We start from the raw sequence: 21514 nt of genomic DNA, 5'->3' as shown, positions 1-21514 counted from the left end.
GGGCCAGATACTACGTGTGACACCATAGGGGTACATACAGAGCCTCCTAGGGCTTCCCCAACAACCGTGGAGCCTGATACGACCACCGAGCCTACTAATCCTACCATTAATAGAGCTGAGTCGACCCCAGGGTCTGATACTACTACTTCAGTTTAGCAGACCGGAGAGTCCACCATTTGTCCAGGTAACCACATCACTGAGCATGATGAGACATTGGATTTGGATGATGAGATTTTAGCATACTCACCAGGCAAGATACACTCACTAGGCGAGTTCGACCTGAATAGCACCGTCATGACTTTGATGCCTGCTTCATCGTCATCAGCACATCCTTCGGATGCATAGTCACCTTGATTCCCTATCAAGGAAGGGACGTACAAGAGATTGGTGATAGTTTAATAGTTGAAGGGAGGGATCTGTGACAAAACCGCCTAATTTATACAAGATCAAGTACGACTGTCCTCGCTAATACGTTGACACGCGCATACTTTCACTTATATAAACCCGGTAGTCCGTCGAGTGTCATGATGGACCTCAGTAAATCAACATCATAACCAAGATCGAGTGATTAAGCAAATACACATCACATACATAGAGTTACAGTGGAAATAATATTACAAATGGGTTCATAAATAATAATACAAGTTTGGGTTTCAAAACCGATTAGTGAAAACAACCTAGCTTTCAAATGATTACAATAATACAAGTTCCAAATACATTGCTAGCAAAAATGACGTCCTCCAACAATAGCATATAGATGAGAAATAAATATAGAGTCACCGAGCCCACCGGCGGTTAGCCACCATCTTTAGCAAGCCAAGAACTTCACCTGCAACATGGTGGGATAAACCCTGAGTACTTGAATATACTCAACTTGACTTACCCATCATAAACTAGAAATAAAGTGACACGAAGGAGTATGCAAAGCTTTATAGGTGGAGCTAGCTTGACAACATTTGCATAAAAGCCACTAGTTGAGCTATACATTTTACAATTCAGTAACCAAGTCAATTATAGCTACTCATCTCTAGATTAGTAACTAACCTGTGCCAAACATGTGGATTATCATTTAGTAACATGCAATAGTAACCATAGCTGGTTTAACCATTCCATATTCATCAGAACCATCAATTTCCATTAATTAATGCTACATTGCCATTGCTTAGTCAAGTTCTCACTATCCGGGAGAGAAGGCGATTCGAATCAATTCCTACCCAGCTGGGGAATTTATTCCTAACACAAACTGAGGCACACCCCACGAAGGTAGCCTCAGGTCACCTTTGGTACAATTTAGGACTAACTCACGGGTCTAATCGGCGCCACTCCCTTAGAGATTCTACCAATATGCTAGGAAGATAGGGACTCGAACCCGCCCTTGGACTCACGCCATTGGCTCTCCGCACATCCTTACTGCCTCTAGTGTGTGCACTTCCATTTATCGGGGCCCAACCTGAATTGAGCTACTCGGCTTCGTGGTTGTATCATCAGATCCAGCCAGCTAAGTGCTAGGCATGCATTCAACATGACCTAAGGACATACAACAAATCGGTCCTTAATCGACATAGATGGGGATAGATAGGCACCCAAGACCTCCATGCCTTGTTGCTTCTCTATCACGATCCTGCTTGGTCAGCTTTTATTTATCAACACATGGTTATTTCCACAATAGCAAATATAGCCAACTATGCTTTGGTATCCACCTATATCTCGTAGGTGATAGGAAATCACCCGACTTCTACCAATCTAAGCATTGCTAAGCATACATTCGATCTTGGACCTACATAGGGTTCAAGGTATATTTCTGGACAAGGTAGTTCTATGCATCAAGTGGTTCCAATCAACTCTTATAACCTAATGCATCAAACATAAAGCACTCAAGTAATATTTGTAAAAACATAGGAGGCTTAGAATGCTCTGGGGCTTGCCTGGGATCCAACACTAGGTTAGTGTTTGTTAGACGATACTCGCTTGGTGAGCATCTCCTGTTCTGGCATGTACTCTAGGGGACCTTCCATCTTCGGGATAGGTCCACCAACACTGTCTTCTGGTTCGACTCCATCATCACGTCCTTCACGTGGTACATCTAGCATGCCTAGATGAGATGCAAGATGCCAGTGCATGAATATGAAGAATGGTCACATCATATTGATTTAAGCACTAGAGAGCAAGTCAATCAATTAAGTAACTAGGGCTACATAATTTAGAGCATGCACCAGCAACATCAAGAATGGGCAATCAACTTAAGTGCACACATAGAATTTGGACAGCAGCACAATAGTCAATTGTTTTAACCATAACTTAAGATATAAGCATCCAACAAGGGTGACCCTAGACTTTATCGAAATCTAATGAAATTATCTAAAACTTTGTTATTCATTCCAAAAGCTAATTCATAGGTTAACATGATCAAATATGCCAATATCTCAGGTCTATACTGATAAGGACAGAAAACTAACATTAACTTCCAAAATGTATAACTAAAGTTCTAATCATCCAACAAACATGATACCTAACTTTATAGAAAACTTATTAAGTTATATACAACTTTCTTACTATCATATTTAGGTGATTGAACAGTTATTTGGCCTTAAACACACAAAGCAACAATTCTATCCAAAACATGGATAGAATCTGACATGCAACTTCAGATAGAAATAAGTTGAGTTCTAGCTATCACAACAAGGTGGTTCTAGAATTTTTAGAAATCTTAGCAAACAATTCACAACTTTGTGATGAACACCACAAGCTAATTCCAAAGTTAACTAGGTCAAACATCACAAAGAAGACATCTCTGTCTAGATTAGGATAGAATCTGTCACTCCACTTCACAAGCTCATAACTGGAGATTTAGACCAACAAAAGGATTGATCTTTAACAATTTGGAAAGATCATTAAAAGCAATACACTTCTTCTATTATCTTCAAGACATGATTCAAAGCTTAGCTAAGTCAAACAATACAATCATTTAGATTTGTATAGAAAACATGCAAAAACCTGAAAGCAAACTTCTAAAATCTATAACTCCTAAACCATTAGGCCTATGGTTATGAAAATTTAACACAATATGAAGTTACCTACAACTTTGGTATTCACTATATTCAAAGAAAACATCATTTGCATCATGAAACTAATTACACAACCAAAACTGTAACTGTAGTCTAGACAGCTAAGGCATACCACATTCATCTCTTATTTAGTTGCTACAGCTAACATGTTCTTGACATACATGCTACTCTAACAGCTTGTGATCATATTCAAACAATCATAGCACATACTAATAGCTATGAGAAGCATCATAGGACAATAACTACATAGATCTATTAGCAAACTTTCATCCTCTATGTATATAATGCAATATATATGCTATTTTTAGTGCCAAATGAGAACAACTAGTTTGGTGCTAAGATTTTTATGAGTGGTAGACATTATCAAAACATGGATACTACATGAATTTCACATGCTCAGATTTTATAATTTAATTACTATGAAAAAGACAATTTGCTATTGCAAGAATACATGTAAAAGTAAGATAAATCTAAAGATTATCATTTTCTATAAACACATAGCCATATTATATGTTATTATGGTATCACAACATCATACAAAGGTAGTGGAACCACATTTTCCATTTTTACACCTACATAAAATTTATAACTTATTTAAAACCATTTATCAAGCAATAAAAAAGTTAAATCAATCATACTGCATCCCATGCCCATGAAATTTTACCACAGTACACACATATCATCAGCAGCCTACCATAAAAATTTCACATCAATTAGAGCCCCACAACTTTAGATATGAAAATAACAAGCAAAACAAGCTAAAATTACCTATTTAACAAGATTAAATCAAAACATGATAAAAACAATATACAACTAGCATATTTAACATTTTTCTTAGCTATAGCATGTTATCACAAGATTAACACAACTAGAATTACCATTTTTGGACATCTATAACTCATGATATGCATTCAACAACTTAAAAGGATTTTTAAAAGCACTTTGCAAGAATAAATAAAAACATCATAAACTTTCTACTAACACATATAATATTATGACTCTATTGTGTATATCTACTCACAAGGATTCCAAAAAGTCCTCATTTGCTATTTTTGGATTTTTCTACAATTTACTATGATTTTCCAAAGTTTCCGCCATAAAAGAAAAACAACATTGGATTGGGGACCCTATACTTCTTAGAAAATAGATTCCAGCGAAGAGGCCCCTGCAGAGACTACTCATATGACTCATGACTTTGCATATCGACCCTTCCCTTTCTTTGAATTCCTATGTGAAGCCCTTGACGTGAATTTGGAGCAGAGGACATCGGGGAACGGCTGATTTCTAGCGCGGTGGTCGACGGCGGTGGAGAAGAAGTGGCGGGGAAGCACTAGGGGAGTCGTGCACACCTAGGGGACAGCTCGGCTTGGCCTGAGGTGGCCCGAGTTGGCTCAGCCACACGCACGGTGGCCGCAGCGGGCGCCTGCACGAACCATGCTAAGGTGGTAGCCCATATTGCTTGTCTTAGATTTACTTGAGCAAATTATTATAGAGCAAAGGCAAGATGTTTCGGAAATTCCGAGTATCAAGAAGTTAATTGCCGAAGAGCATGTCCTCATTTTAGTACTGATAATCAAGGTGTAGTGAGGTTCAAGAACAGATTGGTTGTTCCATCAAGTGAGGAGCTTAGGAGAAGGATTTTGGATGAAGCTCATCATTCTGAGTTATCCATTCATCTAGGAAGTAAGAAGTTGTATCATGATTTACGTCACTTGTATTGGTGGCCAAATATGAAACAAGATATTAACAAATACATCTCTGAATGTGACATTTGTGGAAGGGTTAAGGTGGACTATATGCATACGCCTAGATTTCTACAGCCCTTGCCTATCCCTGTTTGGAAATGGGAGGATATTTCCATGGACTTTGTTATGGGTTTGCCCCACATGGCAAAATGGTATGACTCTATTTGGGTCATTATGGATCACCTTACCAAGTCCGCTCACTTCCTTCTAGTGGATACCAGATATTCAGCCAAGAAGTATGCCAAGTTGTATTTTGACCGGATTGTGACCCTACATGGAGTTCCTCTTACTATCGTCTCTGATAGAGGGTTAGTCTTTGTCTCTTATTTCTAGGAGCAACTTCAGCAATGTCTTGGTACTAGTCCCCTCAAAAGTTTAGCTTATCACCCACAAACTGATGGCCAAACAGAAAGGGTAAACCAAGTACTTGAGGATATGTTGAGAGCTTGTGCCATTTCTTTTCTTGAAAAGTGGGACAAATGCTTCACTCTAGCTGAGTTTTCTTATAACAATAGCTATCAAGAAAGCATTCGTATGGCACCTTTTGAGGCCCTATATGGCAAGAAATGTAGAACACCACTTAACTAGGTTGAGGTGGGTGATCATGGATATTTTGGGCCTAATTTTATCAAAGAAGCTCGAGAGCAAGTCAGTATTATTCAGAGCCATTTGAAAGCAGCTCAAAGTTGTCAGAAAACTTATGTGAACAAGAGAAGAAGGCCCTTACAACTTGAAGTTGGTGATCATGTGTATCTCAAAGTGTCAACCTTGAGAGGGGTGCATCGCTTTGGTGTCTATGGAAAGCTAGCCCCTCGCTATGTTGGACCTTACAAGATTTTTGCCCGGTGTGGTTCTGTTGCCTACCGTATCCAGCTCTCAAATATTTTATCAGCAGTACATATTATCTTCCATGTTTCCTAGTTAAAGAAATGTTTGTGGGTCCCCGAGGAAGCTGTGGAAATTGAAGGACTTCCCCTCCAGCCTGACTTGTCTTATATTAAGCATCCTGTCAAGATCTTAGATGAAAAAGAAAGGGTGACAAGGAAGAATGTGGTGAAGTTTTATAAAGTTTAGTGGCAAAATCACTCAGAGGATGAAGCAACGTGGGAGCAAGAAAGCTACATCTTGAAGCATTATCCCCACCTTCTTTCTAGTTCATCAAGGTAATTGTTTAAATAAGAAATTATTTCTTATCTCTTTTCCGACACTAGGCACATGAAATCTAGGGACGAGATTTTGTTAAGGGGGATAGATTTGTAACACCCTCGGTGTTACACCATAAATTATTTACTAAAACATGTCATGAGCATCATGTTTATGTGTTAATGCATGTAATAGAGTGTGTAGATCAATTTCTGTAACTCGAAATGATCAATAGAAATGTGAAATGAAAGTTGATTCGATAGTCATGTTATATCACTTAGGGTTTAAAACCAAGTTTTATTAATAAAAAATGTTATAGAACATGTATGTGATACTTAAATAAAGTTTGAAGTCCAAACTTTGTAGATGACAATGAAATACTTGTGGTCGAAAAATGATATTACTAGCTAATATTTCCACTAGCTTAGAAATCGCAAGTGGAAATCAAATTCAGATTAAAAACTTGGAAATTTTCAAGTGTGCCAACAGTTAGACACTGCTATGTTTAGCAATTTATTATGAGAGATTGGGTTAAAGGATAGTGTAGTGTTATCGCTCGATTTGGTAGTCTCATGTGCCATCTTGAGCATGATGAAGATAGTTTAGGTTTAGGAGCAACCATTTGGTCATGTTGAATGCTCTAAAATTCGTGCGTGTCACTGTCTCAGGTTGGTTGGTGCTAGGTGCGTGGTTACCGTGTGGCCTTCTGACGTCATGCACATGGCCACATCCTGCGTGGTCAACCGTGCCACCGCGCTTGGGCGGTCGAGCCGCCTAGGCAAGGCCAAGGCCGGCCATAGTGAGTCGCTGGCCCTGCGCCCAACTACTGTGCCTCGCGCTACCGTCTTGGTTACTACCACGACCATGCTGTGCTACCGTCGTGTCTACCACTGCTACCTCACGTCGTGACACTACCGCTATCATCGTGTTGCTCCCATACATGCGTCTGGTTGCTGCATAGCGCTGCCCCCTCCTTAGCCAGGTTGGGTGTCATCCGCACGTGGCCATGCACGCGCTGTCGCTATGTCATTTATGACACTATGGCCACATAGGCCATGCCAGTCGAACACATGCATGTCCATCAGCTGGCACTAACGCATGGGTCTCTCGAGCTCGCCGCTCGTGTCCCGCCAAGGCAAGGACAAGCCGAGCCCACTGTCGTGCTCCATTTCTCTCTGTCTTTCTTCTCTCTCTGCTTTTCATCGCCATCGTGTCGCATCATGGTGAGCCAGAGAGTGAGCACTTCTCTTCAACTTCTTATGCTCGTGTCTCCACCTTGATGTCCCCTCTCTAGCTGAGCCCACCCCACCTTGATTGTGGCTCGGTCAAGCTCCAATTTTGGAGCTTTGCCGTCACTGTTGAAAGCTCTAGTTTGGTTTTGGTGAATTGATGAAACCCTAAGTGCTAACCTAGTTTGTCAAGTGATCATGAGATAGGTTGCACATTCCAAGTGGTGAAGCAAATGAAGATCATAGCATGATGATGATGATGCCATGATGATGATCAAGTGCTTGGACTTGGAAAGAAGAAAGAGAAAAACAAAAAGCTCAAGGCAAAGGTATAAACCATAGGAGCTATTTTGTTTTGGTGATCAAGACACTTAGAGAGTGTGATCACATTTAGGTTTGATAGATGTACTATTAAGAGGGGTGAAACTCGTATTGGAATGCAGTTATTAAAGTGCCACTAGATGCTCTAACTCATTGCATATGCATTTAAGGTCTAGTGGAATGCTAACACCTTTGAAAATGTTTATGAAAATATGCTAACACATGTACACAAGGTGATACACATGGTGGTTGGCACATTTAAGCAAGGGTGAAGAAGTTAGAGGTGAAAAGGAGTTAGTCTTGCTAGTCACTGAGTGATCGGACGCTGGTCTTAGAGGGATCGGAGCGTCCGGTCAAGTGTGGCAGCAAAGACGCTGGCATCGGTCAAACAACCAGACGCTGGGTCTTGGACTGACCGGACACTGAGGTCTAGGGTCTAGTCCTGTTGTCGGGCCACACCAAGAAAAGTCACTGTGTGACCGGACGCTGGCTGGGTCCGGTCAAGCATGACTGGATGCGTCCGGTCAAAGAAAATCATTTCTGGAACCTTACTGGAAACGACCGGATGCTGGAGGCTGAGCGTTCAGTCAGTTTGTGCGCTGCGTTCGGTCAATAGATGACCGTTGAAATCTGATGAACAGTATTTGAAGCAGGGGACACATGGCATGAATCACGTAATCGGACACTGAGGGCCAGCGTCTGGTTGATCGAACCGGAGCGTCCGGTCACCCCGCGTTGTGCCCAGTGAAGGGGTGCAATGGCTCTATTTCGTGGGGGCTTCTATTTAAGCCCCATGGCCAGTTGAAGCTCACTCCTTTGGTAATTTTCATTAACATAGCAACCTTGTGAGCTTAGCCAAAGCCCTCCCACTCATCTCCATCATTGATTCATCATCTTTGTGAGATTGGGAGTGAATCCGAGTGCATTGCTTGAGTGATTGCTTCTAGAGGCACTTGGTGTTCATGTTTCGCTATGGGTTTCGCTAGTTACTCTTGGTGGTTGCCACCACCTAGATGGTTTGGAGCAGCGAGGATCATTGAGTGGAGGTTGGTGATTGTCTCTGGCTCCGATCATGGTAATTGTGAGGGGTTCTTGACCTTTCCCCGACATAGAGCCAAAAGGTACTCTAGTGGATTCCTCGTGTCTTGTGTGATCCTAATCTTGTGTTGGTTGTGTAGCACCCTATTGAGGGTTTGGCGTGTGAAGCCAATTAGCGCATGAACCTCCAAGTGAGTGAATCGCCACAACGAGGACTAGCTTGCCGGCAAGCAAGTGAACCTTGGTAAAAAATCATTGCGTTCATCATTGATTCCGAGATGATTGGTCTTCATAGTTATTCATCCTTGTGATTGATTGGTTCCTTCATCTACATGGGGGTATAACCTTCTTGATCACTCTCTTTACATTACCGCAAAATAGTTGTCAAGCTCTTTAGTGTAGCTAGTTGTGAGAGCTTGTTTGCTTGGTTGGTGTGGCTCTTTAGTTAGCTTTTGAGAGCACCCTAACATAGGGTAGTGTCATAGCTATTGTGTGAATAGATACTAGCTAAACTAGAATTGTGATAGGTGGCTTGGATTTTGATTAGGCTAGTGCAACACTTGCTTTGTCTCATAATTGTCTAACCATTTTGTTAAGTGTTATTGTAGAAATTTTTATTAGGCTATTCACCCCCTAGCCATTAGGACCTTTCAAGTGGTATCAGAGCCAAGGTCACCATGATTTGAGGCTTAACAATCTTTGGTGTAAAAATGGCTAAAATCAACAACACCAAGAAGCCACCCCCAATTTGATGGCACAAATTATCCATATTGGAAGTCAAAGATGACCACACATATCAAGTCAATCAATAGAAGAGTGTGGAAGGTGGTAGAAACTAAAATTGAGATTGAAGATCCAGAGAATCCCACCGCAGCCGAAGAAGTGCTTCTCCAAAACAATGATATTGCTCTAAGTGCTATTCATGATGCAATTGATGAAAGAACATTTGAGCAAATTAAGAATATTGAGATGGCTCATGAGGCATGGAAGAAGTTGGAAGAATCATTTGAAGGCACTCAAGCCATGAAGGGTGCAAAGGCTTACATTCTTAAGGAGAAGTTTGCAAGCTTCAAGATGAAGGAGGATGAGAGTGTGCCGGAGATGTTCCATAGGCTTCAAGTTCTTTTTAATGATCTTAAAGCACATGGTAAAGAGGTGAAGGACAAGAACTTCTCACATAAGTTCTTGAGTTGTTTGCCTTCAAGATTTGGTACATTGATCACCATTCTAGTAAGAAGTAGTTTGGACACCATAACACCAAACCAAGTGTTGGGAGACATCATGACTGATGATACATATAGAGATGATGATGAGAAGGAAGAAAAGAAGGAGAAGAAAGAAGAGAAGAAGGATGAGAAGAAGAAGAGCGTGGCATTCAAAGCCACATCATCCAAGGGCAAAGCTAAGCAAGAAACATCAAGTGAAGATGATGATTCATGGGATGATGATGATGATGAGAAGATGGCTCTCTTTGTCAAGAGATTTGGCAAGTTCATGGTGAAGAAGGGCTACCATGCTAGAAGGAAGAAGTCTTCATCCAAGAACAAAGAAGAGTCAAGAAGGTGCTGCAAGTGTGGAAGCAAAGATCATCTTGTTGCTCAATGCCCATACAATAGCGATAATGATGATGACAACAAGAAGAACAAGAAGAAGGACAGGAAGGAAAAGAAAGAGAAGAAGGACAAGATGGCCTTCAAGAAGAAGAAGGGTGGTTCATATATGGTCACTTGGGATAGTGATGCTTCCTCAAGTGATGATGATAATGATAGTGATAATAACAAGACCACCAAGAAAAAGGTTCTTGCAAGCATTGCAATCAATGAGAAGCCTTCTCTCTTCGAATCTTCATCATGCTTCATGGCTAAGGCCACTAAGGTACAATCTTGTGATGATGAAAGTGATGAAGAACATCATGATGAAAATGAACATGAAAATGAAAATGAAAATGATAGTGATAGTGATAATGATGAGCCTACCAAAGATGAATTATTTGACATGCTAGAAGATGCTAAAGAACACTTTGACATCAAGAGAAGGGAATGCAAAAGCTTGTGTAAGGAACTAATAGCCCTTAAACAAGCCTTTGATGAGCTCAATGCATCTCATGAGAGGCTAGAGGAAGCTAAGAGAAGCTTGGCAAAGCTAACAAAAAGCTTGAAAAGGCTCATTCCTCTTTGCTTGATGAGCAAAATAAAAAGAAGCATGTTGAAACTTGTAATGTAGGTTTATCTTGTGATATAATTGATGAATCACTATCTATGCCTATCATTGTTGCTCCTACTAACCCTTCTTGTAGCACTTCCACTTCTACCTCATCTAGTAGTGATGGTCTCACTTGTTACACCTCACTAGTGGTTGAGAATGAGAACCTCAAGAAGGAGGTCAACAAGCTCACTCACACCTTAGCTAAAGCTTATGGTGGTGAGGACCGCTTGCTTATGTGCTTGAGTAGCCAAAGAGCTTCTCTCTACAAAGAGGGATTGGGCTATACCCCTAAGAAAGGCAAGGCGGCCTTTACTCCTCATAAGACTAGTTTTATGAAGAACAATGGTTAGTTTTGCAGTAGTTGTAAGCAAGTTGGTCATGTAGAGCAAAAGTGCATGAACAAGAAGTCACAAGCTAATGTATCCTCCATAAAGCTTGATTCATACTATATGCTTACTAAGGGTACAAATGGTGTGAAGGCTAAGTTCATTGGTAAACCATAGATGGGCTCAAAGAAGAAAGTTATTTGGGTACCAAAGAGCTTAGTAACTAACCTTCAAGGACCCAAGCAAGTTTGCGTACCTAAAAAGAATTGATCTTCTTTTGTAGGTAAATTACAAAGCCAGAGGAAGGCATTGGGTTCTTGATAGTGGGTGCACTCAACACATGACCAGTGATGCAAGAATGTTCAACTCAATCAACACCAATGGCAATGATGGTTATGATAGTATCACATTTGGTGACAATGGCAAAGGCAAGGTCAAATGGCTTGGTAAGATTGCAATATCTAATGACATGAGCATATCCAATGTGTTGCTAGTAGAGAGCTTGAACTTCAATTTGCTATCCGTGGCTCAATTGTGTGATCTTGGATTCAAATGCATATTTGGGGTAGATAATGTAGAGATCGTAAGTGTAGATGGCTCTAACTTGATCTTCAAAGGCTTTAGATATGAGAATCTATACTTGGTTGATTTTAATACTAGTGAAGCTAGATTATCAACATGCTTGTTCACTAAGTCTAGCATGGGTTGGTTATGGCATAGAAAGCTTGGTCATGTTGGAATAAAACAATTGAATAGATTGGTTAAGCATGACTTGGTTAGAGGCTTGAAAAATGTTGTGTTTGAGAAGGATAAACTTTGTAGCTCTTATCAAGCCGGCAAACAAGTTGGAAACACCCATCCTAAGAAAAGCATGATGAGCACTAGTAAAGCATTTGAGTTATTGCACATGGATTTGTTTGGGCCAACACAATACACTAGTATCGGTGGAAACAAATATGGCTTTGTGATAGTGGATGACTACACTAGATACACATGGGTATTCTTTCTAGTGGACAAAAGTGATGTATTTGCAACATTCAAATCATTTGTAAAGGGCATTCACAATGAGTTTGAAACAACCATCAAGAGAGTTAGAAGTGACAATGGTAGTGAGTTCAAGAACACTAGAATTGATGAGTTGTGTGATGAATTTGGAATTAGACATCAATTCTCAGCCAAGTACACTCCACAATCAAATGAACTTGTTGAGAGGAAAAATAGAATACTCATTGATATAGCAAGGTCTATGCTAAGTGAGTACAATGTGAGTCAATCTTTTTGGGCCGAAGCTATCAACACGACTTGCTATTGTAGCAACTGCCTCTATTGTCACCCATTGAAAGAAAAGACACCATATGAGCTCTTGAATGGTAGAAAGCCCAACATTGCATATTTTTGGGTCTTTGGTTGCAAATGCTATATCTTAAAGAAAGGCACTAGATTGGACAAATTTGACAAGAAATATGATGAAGGATTCCTACTTGGTTATTCCACTACAAGCAAAGCATATAGAGTTTGGAATTTGGATAGTGGTAGTCTTGAGGAAGTTCATGATGTTGAATTTGATGAAATCAAGGGTTCACAAGTAGAGAATGAGAACTTGGAAGATGTTAAAGGCATTCAACTTTCAAATGCCATGAAGAACATGGATGTTGGTGAATTAAGGCCTATGCAAGTGAATAATGATGAAGATGATCAAGTGCAAGTGCTCTCAAACTCAAATGTGCAAGATGATACAAATCAAGCTAGTGCAAGTGGCTCTCATGATAATGAACAAGATCAAGTGGCTAGTACATCATCTCAATCCAATGATCAAGCAAGTGCAAGCAATCAAGTTCCAATACTCCAACCAACCAATGTTGCAAGGGATCATCCATTGGATACTATCATTGGTGATATTTCTAGGGGTGTGCAAACTAGATCAAGATTGGCTTTATTTTGTGAGCATTTCTCATTTGTGTCATCTATTGAACCAAAGAAGATAGAAGAAGCATTGAAGGATGTTGATTGGGTGAATGCTATGCATGAAGAATTGAATAACTTCACAAGAAATCAAGTATGGAAATTAGTAGAAAGACCAAAGGGACACAATGTGATTAGAACCAAATGGGTCTTTAGAAACAAGCAAGATCAAGATGGGATAGTAGTAAGGAACAAAGCAAGATTGGTAGCACAAGGCTATACACAAGTTGAAGGTCTTGACTTTGGAGAAACATATGCCTCGGTTGCTAGATTGGAAGCAATAAGAATCTTGCTAGCCTATGCTTGTGCCCACAACATCAAGCTCTATCAAATGGATGTTAAGAGTGCATTTCTCAATGGTTACATCAATGAAGAAGTATATGTTGAGCAACCTCCCGGTTTTGAAGATGACAAGAAGCCCGACCATGTGTACAAATTGAAGAAGGCATTGTATGGCTTGAAGCAAGCACCTAGAGCATGGTATGAGAGATTAAGGGACTTTCTACTCTCTAAAGGGTTCACAAAGGGCAAGGTTGACACCACTCTTTTCATCAAGAAGATTGGCAAAGGCTTATTTGTGTTGCAAATCTATGTTGATGACATCATATTTGGATCAACCAATCAAGATTTTTGTGATGATTTTGGAAAGATGATGGCTAACGAGTTTGAGATGTTCATGATTGGAGAATTGAGTTACTTCCTTAGTCTTCAAATCAAGCAATTGAAGAATGGTACTTTTGTGAGTCAAGGCAAGTACATCAAGGACATGATCAAGAAGTTTGGAATGATTGATAGCAAAGTCATTAGCACACCAATGAGAACCAATGGCAACTTGGATAGTGATGCAAGTGGAAATATGGTGGATCAAAAATTGTATTGGTCTATGATTGGAAGCCTACTCTATGTGACCGCATCAAGGCCGGATGGCATGTTTAGTGTATGCATGTGTGGAAGATTTCAAGCCTCACCAAGGGAAAGTCATTTGAAGGCTATAAAGAGAATATTGAGGTACTTGAAGCATACACCAAATGTTGGTTTGTGGTATCCCAAAGGAGCAAAGTTTGAGCTAGTTGGTTACTCCAACTCGGATTATGCGGGATGCAAGGTTGAAAGGAAGAGCACCTCAGGCACATGTCAATTGTTAGGAAGATCACTTGTTTCATGGTCATCAAAGAAGCAAAATAGTGTTGCATTATCAACCGCCAAAGCCGAATTCATATCTGCCAGTAGTTGTTGTGTACAAATTCTTTGGATGAAGGCCACTTTGAGTGATTTTGGAATCAAGTTCAAGAAAGTGCCATTGCTATGTGACAATGAGAGTGCAATCAAGTTGACCAACAATCTGGTTCAACATGCAAGAACAAAGCACATCGATGTCCGCCACCATTTCATAAGAGATCACCAACAAAAAGGGGATATTTGCATTGAGAGTGTTGGCACCGAAGATCAACCTGCCGATATATTCACCAAGCCATTGGATGAGAAAAGGTTTTGCAAGCTAAGGAATGAGTTGAACATATTGGATTTCTCAAATATGTGTTGATGCACCCCCACTCATATGACATGCCTCTCCTTCAAGCTATTCAAGGTAAAAGTTGATTGGCATGACATACATCCTTGCTAAGGACATGTTTAGTGCATCTAGTCACATTTTCAATTTTATTAGGACCTTTAAAGTGGTTCAATTTTATTAGGCTCATTCATGAAAATCAAATGAAATTGATGTTTATATGGTACCACTATTGCTTCTATGCTTGACTTGATCTAGTGGTAGCATATGACATGTTTGTGGGCTTGTAAACCTAGTGTTTAATCTAGAGAATGAACTCTATGTGTTTAACTCAACATGGTACAAGATAACCCTTATTTGGAGGTGTGAAGAAGCTTGTCCTTGGATCAAACCGAGTTAAATATCTTTGGTAAATAATCTAGATTGGACCAAATTTGGGAAAATAATCCTCACCCCATTGATTGACATTAATAATCTCTACCTATCTATATTTCAAGTCTTTGTGGTCATTGATGACAAAGGGGGAGAGAAATAAAGATATATGTGATAGGGGGAGAAATAACAAAGATATTAGTATATGGGAGAAAGAAAAACTATGTTAGTATACTAAGGTGGTGAAGAGACAACAAGGGGGAGAATTTGGACAAAGGGAAAAACTTGACATGAAGGAAAAATATGACAAAGGAAAGAGATCAATTAAAATTTTGAGCACACAAGTAGGGGGAGCAAGCTCATGAACTTGTATGGTACATTTGAAAGTGCATTTCATATGTTTGCTTGCATGACACAAGTTTTAAATTTCAATATCCATGCTTGTGTGGTGCATGCTAGTTGTAGGTTTGAATGATAAAATGAAAAACTAGCATGCATAGGATATCTAATGATTTCATTTCCAAGTATTTCCAAGTGGTATCTTTTCAAAGTATGTTTCCAAGTGATATAGAGCTAACCATGGTGCTAAGGATGGTATAATGGTGCACTCCGATTGGTATCACGCTTCAAAGGTCCATCTTTTACACCTTAGCATCATTTGGTAGACATTGTCTTCTATATTTCCTATCTAAGCATATGTGCAAGCTACAATCCAAACTCTTAGCACATATGTAAGGGGAGCAATTGCTACCATTTGGGGTTCATAAAACTTGTCCATATTCTTTTACACATGGTAAATATGCTTGGGCAAGCAACATGGATTCAATTGAATTTTAATTCATATCTTCATGTAAGGGTTGTCATCAATTACCAAAAAGGGGGAGATTGAAAGCTCTAGTTTGGTTTTGGTGAATTGATGAAACCCTAAGTGCTAACCTAGTTTATCAAGTGATCATGAGATAGGTAGCACATTCCAAGTGGTGAAGCAAATGAAGATCATAGCATGATGATGATGATGCCATGATGATGATCAAGTGCTTGGACTTGGAAAGAAGAAAGAGAAAACAAAAAGCTCAAGGCAAAGGTATAAACCATAGGAGCTATTTTGTTTTGGTGATCAAGACACTTAGAGAGTGTGATCACATTTAGGTTTGATAGCCGTACTATTAAGAGGGGTGAAACTCGTATCGGAATGCGGTTATCAAAGTGCCACTAGATGCTCTAACTCATTGCATATGCATTTAGGGTCTAGTGGAATGCTAACACCCTTGAAAATGTTTGTGAAAATATGCTAACACATTTGCACAAGGTGATACACTTGGTGGTTGGCACATTTGAGCAAGGGTGAAGAAGTTAGAGGTGAAAAGGAGTTAGTCTTACTGGTCACTGAGTGACCGGACGCTGGTCTCAGAGGGACCGGCGCATCCGGTCAAGTGTGGTAGCAAAGACGCTCGCATTGGTCAAATGACCGAACACTGGGTCTTGGAATGACTGGACGCTGAGGTCCAGGGTCCGGTCCTGTTGTCGGGCAGCACCAAGAAAAGTCACTGTGTGACCGGACGCTGGCTGGGTCTGGTCAAGCATGACCGGACGCGTCTGGTCAAAGAAAATCATTTCTGGAACCTTACTGGAAATGACTGGAAGCTAGAGGCTGAGCGTTCGGTCAGTTTGTGCGCTGCGTTCGGTCAATAGATGACCGTTGAAATCTGATGAATAGTATTTGAAGCAGGGGACACGTGGCATGAATCACGTGACCGGACGCTGAGGGCCAGCGTCCGGTCGATCGAACCAGAGCGTTCGGTCACCCCGCGTTGTGCCTAGTGAAGGGGTACAACAGCTCTATTTCATGGGGGCTTCTATTTAAGCCCCATGGTTAGTTGAAGCTCACACCTTTGGCAATTTTCATTGATATAGCAACCTTGTGAGCTTAGCCAAAGCCCTCCCACTCATCTCCATCATTGATTCATCATCTTTGTGAGATTGGGAGTGAATCCGAGTGCATTGCTTGAGTGATTGCATCTAGAGGCACTTGGTGTTCGTGTTTCACTGCAGTTTTCGCTTGTTACTCTTGGTGGTTGCCACCACCTAGACAGCTTGGAGCAGCGATGATCGTTGAGCGGAGGTTGGTGACTGTCTTCGGCTCCGATCATGGTTATTGTGAGGGGTTCTTGACCTTTCCTCAACGTAGAGCCAAAAGGTACTCTAGTGGATTGCTCGTGGCTTGGGTGATCCTCATCTTGTGTTGGTTGTGCGGCACCCTATTGAGGGTTTGGCGTGTGAAGCCAATTAGCGCGTGAACCTCCAAGTGAGTGAATCGCCACAACGAGGACTAGCTTGCCGGCAAGCAAGTGAACCTCAGTAAAAAATCATTGTGTTCATCATTGATTCTGAGGTGATTGGTCTTCATAGTTATTCAACCTTGTGATTGATTGGTTCCTTCATCTACACGGGGGTATAACCTTCTTGATCACTCTCTTTACATTACCGCAAAATAGTTGTCAAGCTCTTTAGTGTAGCTAGTTGTGAGAGCTTGTTTGCTTGGTTGGTGTGATTCTTTAGTTAGCTTTTGAGAGCACACTAACATAGGGTAGTGTCATAACTATTGTGTGAATAGATACTATCTAAACTAGAATTGTGATAGGTGGCTTACATTTTGAGTAGGCTAGCGCAACACTTGCTTTGCCTCATAATTGTCTAACCATTTTGTTAAGTATTGTTGTAGAAATTTTTATTAGGCTATTCACCCCCCTCTAGCCATTAGGACCTTTCAACCGTGCTATTAAGGCCTGTCACTGCTCGCATCGTGGCCAACCTCCACCACTTCACCCCGCGCCAATCCCTCAACACCACTAGCTCGCCTTGGCTCCATCTTCATCGTGTCAATGCTAGTCGTAGCTCCAGTGCCGCCTCCTCACCACTAACACGGCCATGCCTTTGCGGTCCATTGTTCACCTCACAGCACGCATGTGGCCAGCCTCGCTCGGGTCGTCTTTGGCCAATCCGCCTGATGGGTAAGGTCATTGGTGAGTTGTCGTTGCTCACCCGCTATCCTACCGCCTTTTTGTTCCTGCGACTAACATGAACACCATCGCCATTGCCACAGGGTGCCTATCATCATGGAGAGGTCCTTCTACGGTGTCTCGGCTCATGCAACCGCTGTCCATCGTCTCACGTTGAACCCTAGGTGAGCGTCGGCCTCGTAGATAGGTTTGCGTGGGTCCCATGTGGCTGGCATAAGCGCTAGTGCCATCGGTTGCCATGCCGACGCGTGTGGGGATGGTCGAGGACCTTGCCATTGTAAAGAGGAGAAAGTTCTAAGGGTTCTATTGCAAAGTCGTTGTCTATAGAAATAGTGCGTCAAGTGTTCGTGCTATTGTATGATAACACGAGGGCATTTTTGCAAGAATGCCAGCGCGTGTGGGCTTCCTCGCCGTGGGCCGCCTCGCGCTGTAGGCCGACCTCACATCGGCCGTGCCTGTGGGCCACCATGCACTCACGCACACACTCTGCGTCGTGTGTGGGCCGCGTTGGGCTGAAATGAGTTTAGCTTTTTCGTGGAGAATAGAAATAGCTTTTTATTTTAATTCTGAGATAAACTTTGGTAATTAATATAAAATAATGTAGGTATCCAAAAATTGTGAAACAAATTTTGTTATGTTCCTAAAATTGTGCTCTATCTATTAGTGTATTTAGTTCATATATACATGTTGATATCAGGAGCTATTAAATCATTTGAGAGTGCTTAATATTATTAGGTTAAATATTATAGGAATTTTTGTGGCAAAATGGTGATAGCTTTAGCTTTGAAAATTTTACAGTAGCTTCTTGGTATTATTATGTGCTCACTGTAATTTTTGTAGCTTTAGAATAGACTTAATATAAGGGTAGTTAAATGCTCTTTGTTTCAAATATACATTAAATCATTAGTAGAAATAAAGATATACCCTTCATTTGTAAAGCTAGGTGTTTGTTAGTTGAACCCAACACTTTACTTGATGAATATGATAGTTAGCTTAGTATCTTAGTCATTAGAGCTAGCTTAGTAGTTTACCATGTGTATTCTTATTTTAGGAGATACTGTTGCTAAAATACTAAGTGTTGCATCATCATCGCATGCATGTAGAGAATGAGTTGGCGGAGATCATGACCATTGGAGACCATGAGTTTGAGGAGGTGATCGAGGAGTATGAGGAGGAGATCCTCATGTAGGAGGAGGCCCTAGAGCCGCCACTAACTGACTGAGCTGACACCCCGCCTGTCCAAGGCAAGCCCCAATGCATAACCCTTATTTTGAATAATCACTGGATATATATATATATGATGTGCATTTATGTTACAAGCTTATTTTTTAAACTACATGCATAGATAAACCTACCTTTGAGTCCTACTAGCATAGGTCGAGTAGCTGCTATGCTTAGGCTATTGGTAGCGTGGGTAACCTACCGTTATTCTCAATAGGTGATTATTATTATCACTCTCATAATAAAATGGTGAAAGGAAAATGGAGACCAGGCAGGGATATGGTATGGGTATTGGTGGGTGTAATAGGTTGTGTCTCGTGGCCAATGGGGCATAGCTTGGTTACACTGTTTTCCCTATCCATGTCGGTTAAGGACCGTCCATTGCATTGGATTCTAGTCAGGTCATAGACTTATTATCCTGAGCACATACTTGCTTATGGCAATGGGAAGGCTCATTGCTCTCTTATCGTGGGTTCTGGCTCTTTCTAGACCACTGATTGGAGACAGGGATGGTGGAGGTCTAAGCACCACACTAAGTCTAGGACTTAGGTGTGGGGGCTTAGAGTCCAAGTTTGGACGGGGACCTAGACCCCTTGATAGGAGAGTGGTGGGTTGGTCCTATTTGTGCCTAGGGTATAAGTGGGGCATGTGTTTTGGAGTACCTAGCTGGGCTACATTGGTTCATGAATCACTGTGTAATATGGTATGACTTGTCTACGATCTAGCACCGTAGTAAGAACTAGAAGATGAAAGGGAATGAATGGATCTGATTGCTCAACTCTTGCTTGAAAGTAGAATGGGTGCTTACCTAGAATGGTTAGCTAATGAATTAATCATGACTTCTAATAAAATACATACATAAGGATTCACTACTAGTAATGCTTTTTGTAAAAATGGAACCCAGCAAACCAAAAAGCTTATCATATCCTTTGAAGTTGGAAAATTATTCCCTCTAGTTGGGTAAGTCTTGCGAGTACATTGTGTACTTTGGGTTTATTTACCCTTGTTGCAGGTGTAGCTTGAGGAATGGATATTGTGTGGAGGATTCTTCTGGTGGGCATAGACGGATCCTTGTATCTTACCGTTAGATGTTTATTGAAATTCCGATGTTTAAATTCCACACTCTAAACTTGGTATTGTAATAATGTATTTCTAAGAACCCTTGTTGTATGAAATGGACTAAGTATTGTAAACTCATTCTCATTAATGGATCCTAGAGGAAAAACATGGATTATTTGAGTTCTCCTTTGGGGTGTGCTCGATGGAACTGTCCGATGTAGCTAGCTTTCGGGGTGCTTATTGTCTGGTGAAAGACGAGTGCCTCTGAAAGTGTGCTATTTTGGGCAGTTCTGCCATAAAGGCTCGTTCGGATAGGATGGTCACCCATATCCAATCATTATCGTATATACAAACTCACCTATAGAAGGATCGATAGAAGTTCGCTAGCTAGATGTTCCCCAAACTTCCATGTTAGATCTACAGATGTAGGAACTAGTGGTAGAGCTAGTGGGCTGCATGGGTATGGCCTGGCATACCCTAGGCCTTGCCCAATAAGCATACAAGTACTCTTTAAAAAAGCTTCCACCCTCTCGCTAGCTCCTGCCTCTCGCTCTCGGTCATGACGGATGGACACCTCGTGGCTTGACTACTGCTCTCCTACCCCCTACCACTACAAGCGATCACCCACTCGGCCCCAGCGGCGGCACGCGGCTGGTGCCCTACCCTCTAGCCCCAATGGTGGGTAGCCGATACTCCTCGACCTCGCCCCATCCCTGGCCCCAACCGCAGTCAGCCAGCCCCATTGGTGCATCAGGCTCCCACCTCCCGACAGGCCAACCCTAGCCTAGCTACCCCTTGTGTCCTTGCTCTAGCTGGTGAGAGCTTGTTTCCCTCTACATTTTCTTTCTCTTAGTGTTAGCATGTTATCCCCAAATTCCTAACCCTAATTGCCCTTTAATTTAATATGATCTAAGATGTTAGCTAGTTCTTGTTAGATTTTTCCTTCATTTAGTTGAATTGATGTATCTTATAGATGTATGCAGTAAGAATTAGGGATGTATTGGTCGATTACTTATGCATTATGCTATTCGGTTTTAGGATTTGTGAACTATGAAGAGGGATGCAGACATTGCTTCTACGTTCTGAAAGCATGCTGCAAAGAAACGTGCTTCAGCTTCATCTCCCATGGTGGAAGAGCAAAATCAAGAGCAAGAGCAAGAGGAAGAGGAAGATAGGGTCATTAAACAAGTTGTTGGTCCTATTCCTACACCATCTGCTCCGTCTTTAGAACCAATTTAAGATGTGTTGTCACCATCACCGCCTCTGCCACTACCACCGCCACCGCCACCAAATCATTT

The sequence above is a fragment of the Miscanthus floridulus genome, chromosome 1, assembly GCF_019320115.1.
Source record: "Miscanthus floridulus cultivar M001 chromosome 1, ASM1932011v1, whole genome shotgun sequence".
Classification (NCBI taxonomy): domain Eukaryota; kingdom Viridiplantae; phylum Streptophyta; class Magnoliopsida; order Poales; family Poaceae; genus Miscanthus; species Miscanthus floridulus.
The sequence above is the reverse complement of the archived record's forward strand: the minus strand, read 5'-3'. Positions refer to the sequence as shown.